Source organism: Thamnophis sirtalis, unplaced genomic scaffold, assembly GCF_051295495.1.
Source record: "Thamnophis sirtalis isolate CommonGarterSnake01/CBP01778 unplaced genomic scaffold, rThaSir2_p1.2 scaffold_5, whole genome shotgun sequence".
Taxonomy (NCBI): Eukaryota; Metazoa; Chordata; class Lepidosauria; order Squamata; family Natricidae; genus Thamnophis; species Thamnophis sirtalis.
The window spans coordinates 133,701,338-133,722,630 of record NW_028261385.1 but is presented as its reverse complement, the minus strand read 5'-3'; the positions used below and the strand labels follow the sequence as shown (position 1 = coordinate 133,722,630).

The window sequence follows — 21,293 nt, the reverse complement described above, 5'->3', positions numbered from 1 at the left end:
CAGCAATTGCCTAGAATCTCCCCATTGTTTATAATACTGCAAATACTTCTTACCGAGACATAGAAAAAGACTTATTTATCTATTTAACAGAATTAATTGATTTTTTAAAATACATTTTGTCCTATCTGATATCAAATATCTAAATTTAAAGGAATCATTAAATAAAAATTGCAACAAATACTATATGAGAAGACTGGGCTATTTTTCAACGACATGTTAAGTTTTTCCATACAATAGATTTATATTGATATGATGGATTTTTCAAACCATCCAGGAAGCAACCAAAGTTCTTTGCATGATTTTTATTTATGATTTGTAAAAAGCCAGCATTCATTTCAGTGATGGGATATGACTGGTACGCCCTGGTACGGGTGTACCAGTGCCTGCTGGGAGCATCAAGTACCATTCCGGTATGGTGCTCCGGAGGGCCCACTTGCCCTCCTTACCTGTATTTGAGCCGATCAGGGCTTCCGTGCACGTGTACGGAGCGTACGGTGCCTGCGCGATACTCCACCGAGCAGCTGGAGCGTCGCGGGGGATAAGTACTCATGCGCGCATGTGCTGCGAGTGTGCACCGTATCGGTTGCAACAGGATCAGGAACCCACCACTGATTCATTTATACAGTACTTTGGATGGATTTAGGTCTAAGTAAAATTCTTAACTTCAGAAAACCATTTAGCTGATTTCTTTCTTCATTTTCAGGTGATCTGGTTTCACAAATAGCATCTTCTTTAAATGACAAGAGTCTTGGGGCTACATTCATTTACAAGATACTGAATTAAAAACAGATTCTGGAAAGTATAAGGTAAGCTTTTAGTGCACTTTAAACATGCCCGTGTACTATGTGCTGTTGTACGTGAGCCTGTGAACTGGTGTCAGTTTCCTAATTTGTGACTGTTTATAATCTGTATTAGTTTACCAGCCTCTCTCGAGGTTATTACATGTGAAGCTATTTTGGGAGTGACCTGCAATATCTGGTAGAATGGAGAAACATACAGGCACATATACTGCTAATTTTTTTTGTCAAGCTGCTGCAGTTGAATGGGTTACTGCATGGTGATACCAAGGTCAGTTTTTTATTGAAACACTTTAAAACAATGCCCAGAGATTATTACCAATTCCAAACTTTTTGTTCATTGTGCTTTTTCTGTGGAGTAGTCTTTAGGAACTATTTAATAGACATGGAACCTGGTATATAGCAATAGCCTGCCTCTCTAATGTTTAAAAAAAATACAAAACTAAATTCTCAATTCGTTTTTGGTCCTGGGTTTTAAATTTTGTCATATTTCAGCAGTTAGAACCAAGTCTGAGATTTCTCAGAGTTCAGATTAGCTGTTCTGAAAGTCATGTTCTCACAGCATCGTAATAAAGAACAACTTGTGCTGATAGGGCAAATCTCCCCTGTTTTGTCTGTTGCGTTTTTGTTTTTCTGATAGCTGATTCCGATGTCCTTTGAGGCTCAGAAAAAAAGAGAGAAAAACCCACGCTTGCATTAATGTTGATGTCTTGTACTGTATAAAAACTGATTTAAACTGTACTGCCCACTTTTTCAGCAGTTGACTTGGAATTTGCTTTGGATTGATAACATTTGCCTGCTATGATTTTTAATCCTGGTGGTTATTTCTAAATGTCTTTGCGCTCTCTAGCGGGGTGAATATTTTTGTTTTAACATTCAGAGACACCGTATAGATACTACAGCACAGAGAAACAGTCTTAATAAAATGTAAAGGATGATCAAAATAACTTTTGATAGGGAGCAGAAATGTGTCCCTCATTTCTTTTTCGATATCTATGGACTGTAATAGAAACAAGTATTAGAAGTTAAGCTATGATGCTGTTGTTTTTAATAACTTTAGCCTATTACCTCAGGAAGGTTATATGGGGCAGGGAATAAGCTAGAAGTGAAACTTCCGTTGCAGTATTACAGGCTTGCACACTGTTAAATTGAATTAATGAGGTTATTAAAAGCTTATTGCAGGAGAGCCCCAACAGTGAATCCCTTCATTGGCTACTCAATTTAGCAAGCAAAATGCATCAGAATTTTTTTTTTAAAAAAAAAGTTATATCAAGACCCCTAACTTTGAAAATAACAGTGTCGGAATTTATTTTTCCACTTCTGGATGTGTGTGGGGTTCTTACTTGGTTGTGATTCAAATTCATATATTTTTTAAAAGCTCTTAGTTTCTTACAACAAAATTAGGTCCTTTATTTTTAAAAGTCTAAAATGTTGTTTTAAAATTAAAAGTGAGTTTCTTAAGGTTCCGTGGATGCCTTGATCTCATAGAGTTAAGTTCTGGAATTTAACAGATGTTAGGAGCACAGTACTGTTTACAAGCCAACATCATTCACAAAAACTGCATACAAAAACACAAAAAAAATCATCTATATATATATAAAAGCGAAATACCACTCACGCATCATCACAAAATTGGCACGTATGTTCCTCTTGACTTCTAGGTGCTTGCTAATAAAGGATTTTTTGAAATGACCATCAGATCATTAGTATTCCTTATAAAGTATTAACATGCTCAGATGCTAAGGAGTCCTACTCCCCCTCCCCACCTGAAAAGAACTCTGTTCCAACTGCCAGTTGCCTCACATTCCATTACCTCAGTTCAAACTGGTAGACATTCCACTCCTTCACTCAGGAGCGGTCTGGGGCTCCTTACAGTACTAAACGTGGGTATCTCACCAAAATGTCTACGCCTTCCACCTACTGTATGGAACTGCTTCTGGACTCAAGGAGGCAGGAGCGATATTCCCTTATGTCTTTCAATCACCGACCACCACTGAACCAACGGATTGTGAACCGAATTTCTCCTGCATTTCCTGATCATAGTTCTGTTGCGAAGCACGGGTATCCAGCTAGTAATGAATATAGCATAGTCATTCAAGAACATAGAATTACTATGATTTTAAATATTTAAAAATTGAATCGTAAAGCTTCTTTCCTTTTTTTTCCTATATAGGCATTTATTCTGATACATAATTGTTTTGTAGAAAATAAGAGTGAGTTTCATTTTCTTACTTTCAGATTTTAAATGTTTAAAAATTGAATCGTAAAGTTTTTTCCCCTTTTTTCCTATATAGCCATTTATTCTGATACATAATTGTTTTGTAGAAAATAAGAGTGAGTTTCATTTCTTACTTTCAGAGGAGTTTGCATTTTTTTTCATTTAACCTCTGTTCTCAGTGTAAAAATATCTGATTAGTTAGCTGCTTGAATGAGGGTGTTTTTTTTTCATTTTTTCTGTTTTATATTGTTGATATTTGAAAAAGAATCCTAAAAATAATCTTGGACTAGGATTGAGCTGCTTATGAAACCAAACTGTCTTTTTCTAGCTCAGAAATAGTAGCAAAACAATATAATTTACAAAAACCAACAATGGGGAAACAATAAACCCATTAAAGGTGATCCTTGACTTAAAAACACAATTAGGACCAGAATTTTGGTTGCTAATCAAGGTGGTTGCTAATTGAATCATGCCTGATTTTATGACCTGTTTTGCTGTGACCTGTTTAAGTACATCACTTTAATTTTTAAGTGAATCACTTGGTTGTTAAGCGAATCTGGTTTTCCCCCTTGACTTTGCTTATCAGAAGCTGGCAGGGAAGATCACAAAAGGTAACCACATGACCGGCGGACATTGCAACCATCGTAAATATATGCTAGTTGCCACACTCAAATTTTGATCATCTGACCGTGGGGATAATGCAACAGTTGCAAGTTGAGCACTGGTTGTAAGTCACTTTTTTCAGTGCTATTATAACTTTGAAACAGGTGGTAAACAAATGGCTGCAAATCGAGGACTACCTGTACGTGGACATGAGGTACCTGGAGAGTTTCTCAGAAAGATCACAGGTTTTCAACACTTTGCAAAGGAGCTGCCCATTTACAATTATGTACCCTTTGGGGAAATGCTGCTAAAGAGGAGCAGGGACAGTCCCAAAAAATGATCATTTATGTGGCTCTTCCAGGAAGAGTGGTTTATTAAAGATTAAGAGTAAGCCAACCCTGCTAGAGTTTACTGGATGGGAAGAAACATCCAAAAAAGGCAAATGTGGGTACCCAAGTTTCTAAGCCAGGTATGGTTTGACTATGTTTTAATGTTTAATGTTTAATAAATTTATATGCCGCCCAATCCCGAAGGACTCCGGGCGGCTTACATAAAAAACAATTTAAAAGAACACTAAAAAGTTTAAAAAGTAGAAAACAAGGCAAGTTAAAAAACACAACATGCACTCAACCTTAGTGGGGCTGGACCTCATTCAAGAGGTCAACAGCCCCAGGCCTGCCGGAAAAGCCGGGTCTTAATAGACTTTCGGAAGGCCGCGAGAGTGGGGAGGGTCCGGATCTCTGGGGGTAGATCGTTCCATAGGGCCGGAGCAGCTACAGAGAAGGCCCTCCCCCGAGGAGCCGCCAAACGACATTGTCTAGTTGACGGCACCCGGAGAAGGCCCATCCTGTGAGATCTTATCAGACGCTGGGAGGTATGTGGCAGAAGACGGTCCCGAAGATATCCAGGTCTATGGACTATGTGTATAGCACTCTTGTACAAGCTACAACCAAATTTTGGTTTTGCATAAATTTGGATACTAAAGGTTTTTAATTGAACACTTCTTCGAACACAAACTGAACCTGTATAAATTTAAGTTAAGATCCAAGTCCTGAGAGTTTATGTAGTTGCTTCCTTTTGGCTTACCTGGTTGGAGAAGACTCCAGGTAATCACTCACATCTCACAGACTTTTCGTGGTCAGATAAATGTTGATGACTTAATTGTTTTTTCTTCTTTTTTGTGAGCTGCTTGATATACACACATGGAACTGTATTAAACCAATTTCAGAAAGATGCATCATTCTATCATAGAAATACTTTATGTATCTTATTTGGCAGAGATTTTTTATTTATGCTGAAAAACTCCCAATGATAAATGATTTCAATTAAATATATATTAAAGGAAACATTATTGCTCAGTGTCTTTTTTAATTTTATTATAAGGGAATACATTTCCCTCTTTCCTCAGCCCTGAATTTAGAGTTGATTTTCTGGCAACCAGAGATAAAGTGTAATGGAGACTATAATATAGTTTTAAAAGACAGAATGCCTGCATGCTTTATTTCAAATAGTGGCAGGCTTTTCCCATATTACCGGAATAACTTTTAATACAAATAAAACAAACTGAGATTAATAGCAAAGCATGAATCACTTTGACATATCTAAGAGAAGTGCCTAGAGATAGGACTCAGAAATTATATTATACATTATATTTACTTTATACACATTATCAAATACCCTATTATTCCCCTGAATGTCTTTAAGTTTTCTTTTTTTCTTGTTTTGGCTTAATTCACACAAATTTAACATGCATTCAAAATGTAGTTCTCTCTCCACTAATACTGGTATTTATGTGGTACCTCTGTCTGGAATCATTTTTTTTTAAAAAGAAAATATGTTAAGAGGTAGGCATAATATTAACGTATTTAATGTAGTAAATTATTTTAAGTAGGTGTTCAGAAAGGCCCCTCATCATCCTATCTTCAATGGTAGGGAGTTGGTTTGGGTCCCCCCCCCACCCCCTACAAATTGCCAGCAGTTGTTGATTGCCTATGTGACTTTGAACCAGGTGATCTTAGGGAACATCTCCTCCTGTATTCATCTGCCCATTCAGCTTAAATGAAATAGGTTCAGTGTCCTCCAGCTCTCATCCCTCCAGAATTGTCACATTCCTGGTGGCAGCCCTTAACTTTTTGGAATTGCCATCCAATCAAAATCACATCTTCTCTCTTTGCCAGGATGAGGGTGGACTTTGGTTGGAAGGTGGGATTGCAGGCACATGGTATTTTTGTTTGTGTTGTTTTTGTGTTTTGGAATAATTTGGGGAGGGGATAATGTATGTGTTTAGATAAATCAATATATAAGCGTTTTGTATGGTTGTTTTCTGAATAAAGCCATTCTAAAGTGTCCATTCAGTTGTGGCTTGAGAATATTTTTAAACGTTTCTCAAAACACCTACTTGTTATATGAAAGCATTTTTATGCTGATTCTCACTTAGACACCTTACTTGTTCCTTGTTCTTCTCCTGCTATGTCAAGTAGTAAATCTATAAAAAAAACAGTACCCCAGTACTTGCAAAGATAAAAATAAACAAAATGAATCAAACTTACAATATGTGCTTGAAATCAAACATTAACAACATAGTAATGAAACCAAGCTATGCCTGTATACTTGATACTCAGTGTTTTTAAAAGCATGCGATAGCAGGCTTACTAAGGAAGAAAAACAAATCCAAACTTTATAGCCTTAGGTTATCACTTAATGTTCCCAGGAAATAATTTCTTATATTTCCAGGAAATATTTTTTTGCGTTTCCTGTGCAGCAGCTGCAACATATGCCATACATGTTTTTAAATTGGACTTTTGAATGTTACAACTGCTTTTGTGAAATGGGTATTTTCATTTGTATTCAAAGATCTGAAATAGTCCTTTGAAGATTCTCGATCACAGTTTCAAACAAGTATTTGTCTTGGTGCTGATTTTCTGTCTCTGGCATAGAAATAATTTGTGCCTAGCCTCTCAGGAAATCTTATCTCCCTGAGTCTTGGATAGCAGGCTATAAATGCAGAAGAGTCCAAGGGAGAAAGATGATGTATCATGTTATCCAGTAATGCTGAGTAGTGACTCATAATATTGGGAATTATAAAGCAGATTTCCCAGTTGGAAGGTAGGCATATTTGACATCATCTTTTTTATGCTAAACGTTTCCTTCCAAAATTCTTATTTGCAACCCAAACATTTTATGAAAAGCTGTATGTGCCATCTGTCCTTAATTTTTTTCAGATAAAAATTTGGAACACTATTTTTTCAAAAAAATAATTGAGTCAGTTGTTTTGTTTTATAAAATATATACCATCCTAACTTTCCCCCTGCAAAGTTCTAGTTTTTTTCAAGCTTCATGTAACTGTCAAGCTAACAAAACAGCGATATAATAAAATAAATAAATGGTTGATCAGCCACTTTCATCTGGTCTCTCATCTGACTGAATGTGTATTTTCCTAAAGATCCATATTTCTCACCTGTTTTTTTCCTCTCGATTAGGCCATACCTTATATTCCTTTATTTTCTTCTACCAAATATCGCAGCTTTTTCCTTTCTAACTTGTCTCATGGTGCTGCCTTTGTTTTAGCCAAAAGCTACCAAGAAATGCAGAGAAAGGTGTGTTTAATTTTTATTTCTCCTCAGGTGAGTGAACGGATGTAGCTGCCGGGGTGGGTGGGTGAGGGACTTTGTGCATGTGTATGTCTCCCTCCCTCTCTCTCTGGAGGCTGGAGAGATGGTCCCATTTTTCGCCTCTTGAGGCCTCTGCGTGTTCCGTTTTTGGCCCCCAGAAGCCATGTGGGGGCTGACGGGTAAGTGGGACAATGTGAGCAGGGTAACCTCATCCCACGCGGGGTGGATTAATGGCTTTGGCAGGCTATATCCGGCTCACGGGCCATAGTTTGACGACCCCTGCTGTAGCTGATGGCCTCTGGATTCAGGACAATTCTGATTGTTTAAACTGGGATGTTGTCTATGCTTGTTTAAATATTCATTTTCTCGGGCATGTTTTGAGAGGAAAAAAACTAGGGTAGAAGAGACATCCAGTTTAGGTTTTAAACTTAATTGGAATGCTATATTTTCCTGATTTGTTTTACTGTGCCTGTTTGTATGCAGTAGTTATCTATTAATTATAACAAGTGGTAATTACCACCAGCTCTCTGATACTGTTTTCCAGAACAAATAGACTGACCCTGTGATTGTTTATATTGTTGGTTTGTCTTTTTTAAAATATATATAACATCTTTCATCTTGGCTGTAATTAGATGTTCTGTTCTTAATGTACATCAGACATAGTATTTAAAATCAATAAAATTAATATTTTTAAATTAAAATAATGTTTTCTGGCCTTATTTTCCATTTAAACAAGGTATATTTTATGATAAATTAAAAATATATGGATACAGGTAATAAAATTGCCATGCTGTAATTATTTTGGGTCAAGATGTAAAGGAATTCTGTCAGAAACAAACACACAGACACACGTACACACACACACACACACACACACACACGTACACACACGTGTTTGTCAAGCTGACAAGTTGAGCAATAACTAGAAAAGGCTTCCTCAACCTGATTTGAATAGTTTGGATTACAGCCTCTATTAGCTGATTGGAGGTGAAATTTGCTGTAGCTAGAGGGAATTATAACATTCAAGCACTAAATCTGGGAGGTTTGGATTAGAAGTTTGAAGAAAGGAAAGATGTCTATCATCTATTTAATCTGGGATAGTTTTAATCAATCTTAGTATTCTTCATTGTGTAAATTTTAATTTGCAGAATTTTAATGCCTATGGTGATTGGGAAATTCTCAGCATTAAAGTCCATACAATTGGGGGTGGGTGGGTTACAGTGGTGGGTTTCAAAAATTTTTAGAACCTCTTCTGTAGATGTGGCCTGCTTTGTGGGAGTGGCTTGCCGGTCATGTGACTGGGTAGGAGTGGCTTGCCAGCCATGTGACCAGGTGGGAGTGGCTTGGCAGTCATGTGACTGGGTGGGCATGGCCAACTTGTAAAATGTGGTGAAACTCACTTAACAACGCTCTTGCTTAGCAACCAAAATGTTGGCTCAGAAACTCTGCCATTTGAAGCATGCAAGCCTTAAAGCTGTCAAGTTACAAGACTCTTGCACCCCTAACCCTTCAGAAAAAAACCCCCAGGGATGTTCAAACTTGACAGCTTAAAAGACTTTAAGGTTTAGATAGGACTCTTAGAGGTGGGTGGGGCGATTGGTGAGCCAGCCAATCAGTGAGCGGCGGGCGGGGTAAGCGTGGTGCGAACGGGTAGCGGGAGGGAGCTGGAACCGGTTCTAAACAGCACAATAGATTTGTAGAACCTCTTCTATAGAAGAGGTTAGAACTGGCAGGAACCCACCCCTGGTGGGTTATGCAAACTTTGGAGAAACTTTGTCTGGGGTAAAACTGTAAAAGTGGGTTTGCTACTCTTTTAATGCTAGTTATTGAAAGCTCTGGTTTCTAAAACATTGTATTCATTAGTCGACCAATTTAACATCACTATTTAATAAAAGCATGGATATTACTTAATTTAAGTAGGGGGTCCAAATGGAACAATCTGGTGACATGCGGATGAAAGTAAAGCATAGCACAGTTTTTCTATTGAGACAGTTGATCCCCAGTAATTAGTAATTGCTGAGAGTGGAAAACATGGCATGGGTTTCAGATTCAACATAAATACACAGAGACAGCTTGCTGAAAATAACCTTGGAGGTCTCCAAGGTATATCATATTTTCATACATTATCTAGAAAGATGGCTGCATGGCTTTGGACCAGTTGCTCTCTCTTAGTCCAGACATCAGTCTCCGGTGACAAGCCAGTTAGTCAATTTCTCTTGCAGCTAATTTATCAACTCTTGGTTGATCTGAGGGGGGAAACCCCCAGCAGATCTACATTTGCGGAAAAGCATTTAGTAGAAACACACACACACACACACACACACGCACACACACACACGAGAGAACCTGGGGATAAGGGAGGACAGACTCATATAAGAAAAGAATTACAAGAGTACTATAGTCTGCCAGATTTTTTTCACTTGTGCTCACTAGTAGCTAATAAGCCTAATAACAAATCAAGCACAGTAAACTTTTGGATAGGGAGTTTAGTTTATTCTAATACTTCTGTTTATCTGAAACCAGTATTGTAGTATTTCATAACTGTACATTGGCTACTGCAATCTCTCTCTCTCTCTCTCTCTCTCTCTCTCTCTCTCTCTCTCTCTCTCTCTCTCTCTCTCTCTCTCTCTCTTTCTCTCTCTCTCTCTCTCTCTCCCTCTCCCCCTCCCTCCCCCCTCTCTCTTTACAGATAAGGAGCATCCAGATGTTCAGAATAACTCAAAGGATATATTATTGAAAAGCTTTTGAGCATTAACAAAATATTTAAATGATAGATAAGAAACGTGGCAATTAACTGCATAAAGCAGTGGTAGTCAACCTGGTCCCTACCGCCCACTAGTAGGCGTTCCAGCTTTCATGGTGGGCGGTAGAGTAACTCTGCTTTATAAATTTTATAAAGCAAACTTACTTCCCTACTTTATAAATCACCATTACTGTGGAACCGGTGGGCGGTTAGAAAATTTTACTACTAACAGAGATACTAAAGTTGGCGGTAGGTATAAAAAGGTTGACTATCCCTGGCATAAAGAAATCAAGAAATCATGATTTTGGGTTTATTTTATATATGATCATAACCATTACAATTATTGTATGAACCAGTCTGAAATGAAAGTGCTATTCACAGACCAAGGAAGGCTAAGGGTATGTGAGTTAAAAATCAAACCCCTTTTATTGAAAAAAAATATCTTAATTGTCCTGCCCTGAGAAGGAGGCTACAGCACAGTCCTAATCCAGATTTGACATCAGTGTGATTCCCTTAGACTAATTTAAATGAACAGATCAGTTGCATGTTGCATAAATATTATAGCCTCTGGTTTGACAAGCATAATCTCAAAATAAAAATGGAGAGAACATTAATGAAGTTTGTTAGGTTCTTCCTAGGGATCTTTTCAGGTTTGTCTGCTAGAAATTTGGGCATGCCAGTGATTGATTCTCTCAGTTTTGGAAGCGCAAAGCCACAAACTCCTTAATTATCAAGTGTAGTAACAGTAGATTAGCTTCTCTCCTCCTCATTGGAATTCTAGCCATGTAAAAGTTGGTTGATTTATTTAGGCTCAGTCGAGTATATTAAAAGTGTAGTCCTTCTGGAACACTTCAAGAAGATTTGTTGACTTTGTAGAGGCTTGCTCTGGTGAAGGACTTCGACAGGCTGTGAGAAAACCAATACATTTTTGTCTGCATGCCAAGAGCTCTTTGGATTTAGAGGCTTGGAGGAGACAAACCTTGTTTGATTGTGCAAAATGGATAATCTCACAGCAATTTATCAAATGAGGATTTCACTGTTAGGGACCACAAGGGTTCAGGTTTTGTGTCACACTTAATTATATGTATATATATTAACTACATGAAACATATATTTTTTAAAATAATTACTTTATCACTATATAGGAGAATGGGCAATTTAGTGCCTTCCATATATTTTGGATTTCAATGTATGGCTGTGAAAGGTGGACCATAAGAAAGGCTGAACACCAAAGAATTGAGGTCTTTGAACTATGGTGCTGGAGAAGACTCCTGAGAGTCCCTTGGGCTGCAAGGCGATCAAACCAGTCAGTCCTAGAGGAGATCAACCATGACTGCTCTTTAGAAGGCTAGATCCTGAAGGCGAAACTCAAGTACTTTGGCCACCTAATGAGAAGGAAGGAGTCACTGGAGAAGAGCCTGATGCTTGGAAAGACTGAGGGAAAAAGAGGAAAGGGATGAGAGAGAATGAAGTGGCTGGATAGAGTCACCGAAGCAGTGGCATGAGCTTAAATGGACTCCAGAGGATGATAGAGGACAGGAGGGGGCCTGGAGGAATGTTGCCCATGGGGGAAAAAATGTATACTTCGAAATCTCCCATTTTCCATTTAAGATCATTGAAAATAAAGATATAAATTTTTGTCCCTTAACCTCTTTACCTGTAAGCAGAACATGGGTGGGGAACCATTTCAGCTCAAAGAAAATATTTCAGTATAGAAATCTTTTGGAACTGCATTATAATTTTGCACAGAGCAATGGCAAGGTAACCTAATACACATGGCTAAAAAAATATGATGCCTGTCTTTGAGATATAGTAGTGTCTAGGTTGTATCACTCAGAGAGCATAGCACAAAGCTATAAAACTATTTTAAAGAAAATCGTTTTTGTTTTTGTAAATGCAGTTATTAAAAACAATGCTTAAAAACAACACACACACACACACACAACACCTAGATAGTGTACTGGTTAGAATGCAGCTCTTTGATGCAGGCGATGTATTCGTGTGTGTGTGTGTGTGTGTGTACTGTTTTTAAGATATCTAGATTAGATTAGATTAGATTAGATTAGATTAGATTAGATTAGATTTAGGGATCTAGGGATCCTTGGCCAAAGACTCGCTAATATTTCACCTTTCTTCTTGGATATGAGAGTGACATGAACTAAGAGAGTCACACTGATTCTGACAATGGCTGGATTAACAAGGTCCACACCAGATGTTCAGGAACCAAGATAGTCTGATAATAGGTGGCTACTGGAACAAACCATACATGAACAAGACAAGAGAACCTAGAATTGATGGAATGCTGTTACAATAGCAGACCTAATTAGAGGGGATATATGAAACATCTGAGGGAATTATGAATGGACAGGCCTTTATCCGCACTTACCAAGAAATAGCTACTACCAGCTAAATAGCTAAACAGTATGGACCTTCCGTATGCATTATTGCAACATCTGCAGTTTGACGCAATTAATTCCAAGGTTACCAAACCACTACAGAAAGTGTTCCTCTCTGTGTAACGTTCAGTTATAAGCTAATGTATTGGAGCATCGGGTTGCCTTGTTTTAATAAACATGTGAAGAACTACCCATAAAGCACTTTGGCTTTAATATGAGTTTTCTCTTGGTAATATTAATCACTGGCTTTAAATCTCCTTGATTTAAATAAATGTGCCTTGATAGATGGACAGTTTGGAGAGACTCAGCATAAACTTTGCACTGGAAGATATCTGATCCCGAGCATTGACATCTTTGTTAGTTATGTTGTCAACATTGATTATTTGGGCGGCATCTTTTCGTGTAGATTTTGTAGAAGGTACCTACTTACTTGAAATCTTTTGTCATTTCTGTTGAATTGTGAATAGGCTACTGTTTGCAATTAACTTTCATTATGCAAAAAATAGGTGTATACAGATTTACATTTGATTGTTTGGGAGTTTTCTTAAATTTTTAATTGACAACCTAGTTAGAAGGCAGCATCTAACCAATCTTAGTTAATAATCAAAAGTTAATCTCAAAGGATTAAGCAGAATTGAACATGTTTTATTATCTGGATAGGAGACTATTTAGAAACTACCAGGTTCCAGAAATGACTTAGGAAGTTGAAAAACACTCCAGAAGAAACTAATGGCAAATTAGTTGACTCAGCCTTCCATCCTTCCGAGGTGGGTAAAATGAGACCCAGATTGTTGTTGGGGGCAATATGCTGACTCTGTAAACCGCTTAGAGAGGGCTGAAAGCCCTATGAAGCGGTATATAAGTCTACTGCTATTGCTATTGCTAAATTATTTCCGTATTAGTGACCAAGAACTTGTAGGGCAATAATGCTATTCTGCTTTTGTTATTTGCAACAACAAGTTTTCGTATATGCCCATTGATAGGACTGCAGACAGAAAACAGAATTGACCTAAAATCAGAGGTACTTTGCAATTTCATTCTGAAATGTTTATTTCAGTTGCTTTGGAGTGGTTAATAAATGCAAATAAAATCAATACATTAACATTTTTTGGGGGGGGATCAAAACCTCCCCACTACTCATTTGCTGCCCTCTGACATGGGAAAAAAGTATTTATCCAGAAGTTAGTAAAATGAGCATGTTGATGAGCATTCTGCACATTAAAGAAGTCAAATATTTATTAACATGATACTAAGGAACAAAAGTGACACAAACTTGCTAATACTTTTTATAGAAAAATAAGTACAAGCAAAGTTGATGAGTGAGTTTAGCTTTTTTTTTTTGTTCAAAAGAAAAAGATGTTTCAGTAACAGTAGTAGCAGCTTGTGTTTTCCATAGTCTCTCACTGCACATTTCTCCTTTGCACTTCTTCCTACACTGTCTTTTCTTCAGAGATTGAGAGATTTGCATTCTAGCAGATCAGACTGCATAGCTTGATGCCTGCTGAGAAAAGCTTGCACACCTGTTAAGCTGTCTGTGCAACTCCAGCAGGGAGTCTTGCTACTCTGAATTCAAACATCTTTACTTTGGGAGAGGCGGATGAAATGAGATTTGATCTAGAGAAACTCTGGAGATGATAATCCTGGTGCTAATTTTATATTTTGAGAAGACTGGTTTATACGCTGCTTGGAACAGAATGGAGGGATGGGAGCGGATAGGTAGATGGCAGTTATAAATTTCACGTCAGAAGAATTGTATTTAAGATCTAGATAAGGGAAGCAGCTTCCCTTATTCCCTTGTTGCAACTTCATATGTAGGGTGGGATGCGGTAGCTTAGTGGCTAGGATGCTGAGCTTGTCGATCAAAAGGTCAGCAGTTCAGTGGTTCGAAACCCTAGTGCCGCGTAACGGGGTGAGCTCCCGTTACTTGTCCCAGTTTCTGCCAACCTAGCATTTTGAAAGCATGTAAAAATTGCAAGTAGAAAAATAGAAACCACCTTTGGTGGGAAGGTAACAGCGTTCCGTGTGCCTTCGGCATTTAGTTATGTTGGCCGCATGACCACAGAGACATCTTCGGACAGCGCTGGCTCTTCAGTTTTGAAACGGAGATGAGCACCATCCCCTAGAGTCGGGAACAACTAGCACATATGTGCGAGGGGTAACCATATGTAAAGAATAGATGGGAATGCCATTTCATTGTAGGGTTTATTTTCTCATGTGAAGTTCATTCATGCTTATATCTACCTTGGGGAAAAAGAAATTGAATCTGCCAAACTACTTCCAGATTATTTATATCATGATCACTGAAGTATATGGTTTGAACATCTTCCTCACTAAATTTTAAAAAAGACGGGTTTTTAAAAACAAAAACAAAAACAAAAAAAACAAGAGTAAGTTTCTATTTTCCTTGCAGAACACATCAGAAATAGGGGAAACGGGTTTTGTAATGTTAATCCATGCAAACACTTTCAGAATCATGTCTGGCTTGTGCATTATAATAAAACGGAGACTGCAATATGGGTCTAAATTTAAAATACTATATTGCAGGTCATAAATTATCTCCAATCATTTGCTATACAGAAAAACATTCTGTAGATAACAAAAACCTAGGATGCACTTTTTATAACTATTGACAGAATGTCTATTAAAAAGCGATTTGCTGTCCCCATTCATAATATAGGTTTCCCTTACCCCAAACCTCTATAACTAATATTATAACCCATATAAAATACAATTTTGCTTCTACTTTTACCCTAAGCTCTGAACTGTCTGGAAAATTTCCTCCCTGTGGGCATTTTTTATTTGACAGATCTGTTCATTTTTGGAATGATTGAAATGCCCAATTAGATTTAGGTACCAAGAAGAGAACTCTTATGTATTCAGGTCCCCAAATACTTAAACACTTGAAATTGCGGACAAGACTTTGGAACTACAAAATATTTTGCTTTTCACTGAAGGAAGATCTTAGCATTTCCAAGCTTTCTAACCGCTTTCTAAAACTGACAAGAGGGAAGAAATGCTCTACCTTGTCCTAGGGATAAAATGCACATAAACAAAGGATTTGTGTCTTTAACCATCTTGATAGTAAATACCAATTCTCTAATTGACCTCCTTGCGTTATGTTATTGGAATGCTGTTAGGCTGCTTTTTCTAGCATTTTGAAACATGAAAGCAAAATACAATTCAATAACTGTATGAAAAAGGAAGAAAAATATTCGGTCTGCAACAACAATTGTTGTACAACATTAATTTTTACTACCTTCTCTATTGAGTGTTTCAGCTTCAAGGAGGAGATGGAGTATGGCATTCACTTGATTACTACCAAACTGCTGTTATTAGCCGTTCTGCTTGACAGTGTAATAATAGTAATAATTCATTTTGTGAATACAATAAACTATAGATCATAAATGTAGGAACATTAAAAGTAATAACTAAGGTAGTTGCTCTGATAGAAGTGGAAAAGTTTCACTGTAAAAAGCTAATCCTCATTTTTGTTTTTCATCTGCTGATGTTTACATAGTTGTAATGAGAGTAGAATCTTTTTGTTTGTAATTTTTCTAAAGAAACAGTTCTCTTTCTGAGACTTGCATTTGCTTTAGCTGCTCCAACTGTTATTCTTGGTTACTTATTTTTTGCAACAACACTAGTGGTGGGTTCCTACTGGTTTGGCCGAACCGGTAGTGGTTTGGCAGCCTAGGTCGCTGGAACCAACAGCGACCCAGGCCTGCCACGCCCCTGAACCATTTCTCCAGCTGCCGCCATAGCACTGCCATCTTGTTTTTTTGCTTCTGCGCATGTACAGAACCATTTTTATTGCACTGCGCGCACAGTGCACATCAAGTGCACACATACACGCAGTGTGGCTACGAGTGAACCGACAGTAGTGCCTGCCGGAACCCACCCCTGAACAACACAAATTGTCAGCCATAGATTTATGCTTTAATTTTCTTTTTATAATTTTTATGTTTGATATTTGATGACATAATTGTATAGACCAAAACTCTTGAGTTTTTTAATCTCTGTTCTAAAATAATTTTTCATGATTCTTAATTTTCCCTTCAGTTAATGTGCATACAGTTCCAATTGTAAAATGGTGGAACAATTATGCTTATGTGTGTAACAGAAAAAAAGTATTGATATTAAGACTGAATTTCCTTCTATTCAAACTTTAGGTATCTAATACAAAATAACAGACATTTTAGTATTTTTAGTTTTACTTAGAAAGATATTGTCTCTTTCTTTTAAATTATCTCAGTTAAGTCATATGGATTTGCCATATCTTGTCTCCTCCCCTGACCCCACCCCCAAAAGTTCATCCACTTTTGGGAGGAAATACTCACAGTTACAGGAGAGCAGCATCTTCTTTTTAACTGAAAATTATCCCTACTCTTTCAGCCCTACCTGTCCTGGAATGGCCACATAGTAACACACATTAAGGTATATGGTATGTATGTATGTATGTATGTATGTATGTATGTATGTATGTATGTATGCATGTATGTATACAAATTAAGGTAACACATACCCATTACACTATGTTCTGTCCCTTCCATACATTCAGCCAGATCATAACTTAGGTTGACAAGTCACAATTCAAGAACAGGCATACCTCATCAGAACAGACTGCACACATCAGATAGATGTATTCCCCCCCCCCCCGAAAAAAAAAGTTGGCAGGAAAACAGCATGTGAAATCTACACACATTCTAGATGTATGAATTTCAACTCTTAGAGCTCCTCAGCAAAAGTAACTATAATGAGGCTTGTGTCAGTCCCACCTCTGTAGGATGCTTCAACTAGGGAAGACTCATAGGCAATATTGAGAGGAGCAGCTGTACACATTTTAACCTCTCTTTGAACTATAAAATGTCTAATGACATACCTATCTTTCATTATTCCATCATCCTCTAGCTCTACCACAGCAATATGTACAGGACTCAGGGCCCGCATAGATCGCAATGTTTTACTAATTAATTTTTTTTTCCTTCCAGAGAAAATGTTGTAGGCACATTCAGAGATCATGTGTCAAAAGAGTAAGGAAATGTTTAGAAAGAAATGGCAACCAATTTGAACATTTAATGTAGGCTACATACTAGATTGTTACAGGGGGGCTGGTTTTTGGTACACTGTGTATATGTTTGTATGCATATAAATATGTTTATTAAAATTAAAAAAATAAATATGTTCACACTTCTAGTCCAAGAAATAGGAAGCCTACCAACCTCTGCAGAATATTGGAAAAATTATTCCCTGCTTGTTTTGTTGGCTTGTTCACCCAACTGGTCAGTAGCGGCTTCTAAATGCTATCTGAGGAGGATGCTGGTTTTCTGTAAGAGAAAAAAGATACCTTTGAGGTTTAGTTGGTATAAATTAGGAAATTAGAATTTAAATTGAGTAAAATGGGAGTATAGCATCATCCATCTGAGTTCTTATAAAGAACCTTGTCTGAGGATAACATACATGCATTTTTCTTATTGATCATATTAGAATATTTGGGATTTTAATTTATTTTGTGGACTATGGTCCATTATGTCTTTCTCAAAGATGTATAATCAATTATTTTAATTCTATTTTAACCACTTTATAATCAGCTCTGGGTGGGTTATGTAAGATAAGTATATATTTAAATAATATCTGCATTCATTTTAAGTTGTTTTCCAAAAGTCAACATTTTGGGCGATGCATTTTATATAATTGCTTTGCACCTGGTATAAGCTATTGTTTTGTACCAGTGGTTCAATAATATATCTTTTTTCCTATTTATAATTCATTTTTTCTTACATCTGCCATAGTGCTTTATGTATATTTTCTAATTTTCCAGTACCATTGGTGTTCCAGCTCATTTGTAGTCCTTTTGCTTGTTTTTGCTTTTATTACATATATATATATATATATATATATATATATATATATATATATATATATATATATATATATATATATATATATATATATATATATATATATGATTTTTACAACCCCTGGTAAGCCCCAATTATGGGAGGAAGCTAACAGCTTCCATCATCTGTCAATCGGCTTGTCACAAGAGTCCATCACGACAGAAACCCAATGTTTTTTACTGTTGCCTTTGTTATATTTGTGTTTTTTTTAATTTGTGCTGATAAATAAATAAAGGGAGACTAGTATAGATCTATTTCAAGCTATTTAGCTCTCATCAGCTAGCCATACCCTTACCGGGAAAATCTAATAGATACCTTTCACCCTGGCTTTGCTGATAACGGATAAGAGCCTGTGGCCTAATGGCTAAGAAGTCTGCCTAGTATGTAATATAGCCCAGGTTCAAATCCCAGTAAGGGTATGGCTAGCTGATGAGAGCTAAAAATAGATCTATACTAGTCTCCCTTTATTTATTTATCAGCACAAATAAAAAAATATATGTACACACACACACACACACACACACACATATAATATATATACACAAGTTGGAATGACACAAGAAATAGAGTATCTGACTACAACTATGAGAATTTACTAATTCAGTGTGCTGAGTTACATTCCATATTTGAATTTGTGATGATATTTATAGTGCAAAAAATTTCTTACAAAGACAGGCTCTCATCACCTGGAATAAATTTATTTGCATATTTTCAAGAAATAACATTATTCTGGCAACTAATTGGAGGAGTTTAAGTACTATAATTCAGAGACATCCAAGCAGATTAATATTCAAGGATTCAGTGTATATGATAAGCTGAACAACAGACCTTTTCAGTAACAGCTCTGCTAGCAGATGTGAAACCCAATGAAGTAAAACATCATGCCTCTTTTTTATATATTATATATTCATTGCCAGCTATTAAGCATCTAAATTAAAATATGTAGCAAACTCCAGTGACCCCTTAAAAGGCTAACACACTTTATTCTTGCATATAATAAGTGTCACACTGATTAAGTGTTAATATATTCCTAACTTTGGCACTGACTCAAAAACCTTGTTGTAATCTATAAAGCAAGAATAAACCACTTTTTAAAGACTCTTTCTCTATTATCTACCTAATGTTAGCAATCTAATATACTGTCTCTCCTGCTGTTTTGAAATTGTCCGTTCATCAACCTTTTTTGGCTCGCATGCCATAAGTGGGGGGGAGCACAGGGAGGTCATGTGCGGACGTGCCAAACCCATAATGCAATGCGCGACCCCCCGGTGCGCATGCGCACACTACAGGCATGACCCCCATTTTTTCCATGCTTTTTTTGCCCTCCCCAGGCTCCAGAGGCCTTATAGGAGCCTGGGGAGGGTGAAAACAGCCTCCCCTGCCCCTTCAGGAGGCTTCCCTGAAGCCTCTGGAGCTGTCAAAATGACCCTCTGAGCAAACCGTTCCTGAAGCTCCGGTTTGCCCGTAGGGCTGGTTTTTTGCGCTCTGGAGGCTTCAGGAAAGTTCATGAAGCCTCCAGAGGGCCCCTGGGGGAGGGGGGAGGGAGGCTCTTTTCGCCCTTCCCAGGCTCCTATAAAGCCTCTGGAGCCTAGGGAGGGTGAAAAATGGCTTTAAAAAAGGGTGAACTCAGCTGGCCAGCACGCGCATGTGCGCTGGCCAGCTGACAGGGCAGAGCCTCGCATGCCCTTACAAATGGCTCCGCTTGCCACCTGTGGCAAGCGTGCCATAGGTTTGCCATTACTAATCTAGCATTTCTTTATCTATGGTTACATTCTTCTGTTATCTTAATTGGGAAATAGTTCTTGTGAGGAATTTATATAATGTTCCAATAAATTCTGCATTCTCTTGCATCTCCCTTCTTCATACTTAGTATATAATGATCTCTAAACCTGCTAGTTTGGTCCGTGCCACCAGAAAAGGGATAAGGTAGAGCTGGATATCACTGCATACAGTGTCTGTTGGACTTGTAGAACAAATATATTATAAAAATGGCAAGAGATGACATCTGGATTCAAAACTGGAGATTGAAACACTAGCAAATTGAGATGGATAGATAACATCATTTTGTTAGCTGAAAATAACGAAGTCTTAAAAGAACTATTTCTAAAAGTAAAGATGAAAAATGAATATAATATGGGTTTCAGGTTGACTATAAGTAGATAAAGTGTGCTAGAGAAGTAAACAGGGGATTAATCTTAGCGAAGAAGGCAAGATTATGGGGGATAAAGTTAGTTCTATGACAGTAAAGATCAGCATTGTTGAAGCAATGTTTTTCCTAGAATAATAAAGTATGTCAGGGAGAGAGGGGGAAAAAGAGAACCAGGCTTTGAACTATGGATTCACCTACAGTTTCTGTATGCAAAGTACCATGGTCTAAAATAATGATGGCTAACCTTTTTGTCCTCGTGCATCCTGTCCCCTGTGCATATGTGCACCCCTCTGCACATTCTCACACAACCCCCTGCACCTTGTTTTGGACATAGCAGGTCTCTCTGCAGCCTCTTTGAACCAAAAACCAGCTGCCAGGGAGCACCGCATCCCCCTTGTGGCCCATTTTGGGCCTAGCAGGCCTCCCTGAAGCCTCCTGTGTGCAAAAAATGGGGGGCTCCCCTCATACCCCACGCATGTGCAGGGCCCCCACACACACATGTGCACATGTCTCCTGCATGCATGGCAGAGACCTGAAAATCAGCTGGCTGGTGGGAGGCATGTGCACATGCCAGTGGAGCTGAGCTGGGCGACGGCTCATGTGCCCGTAGAAAGGGCTCCGCATGCCACCTGTTGCACACATGCCAGAGGTTCACCATCACGGCTCTGAAAGTAGGATCTATCCTGCACCAAATATTGAATAACTTCTGCTTTGAGATCATGATTATCAACCAGAAACTCTTAAGGTTTGGATATGTGATATGAGCAGATAAGGAACTAATAAAACAACAACTGTGCTTTGTAAGATTGGAGAAGTAGAACGGAAAAACAACAGATAAGGTGGGTAGGCAGAAAGAAAAGGATCACTGGAATGTCCTCA

General features: G+C 37.8%; 1 protein-coding gene across 2 annotated transcripts in view; it reads left to right on the top strand.

The window, feature by feature from the left end:
* Nucleotides 1–21,293, top strand: part of KLHL29 (kelch like family member 29) — a 445,288-nt gene that overhangs the window by 81,075 nt on the left and 342,920 nt on the right. Inside the window, exon 2 of one of the 2 annotated variants that reach the window (XM_087716962.1) lies at nucleotides 704–806. The exons of the other annotated variant lie outside the window; for it this stretch is intronic. The gene's annotated coding sequence lies outside the window, so the exon portion shown is untranslated. The remainder of the gene's footprint in view (nucleotides 1–703; nucleotides 807–21,293) is intronic. 2 annotated transcript variants of the gene reach the window in all.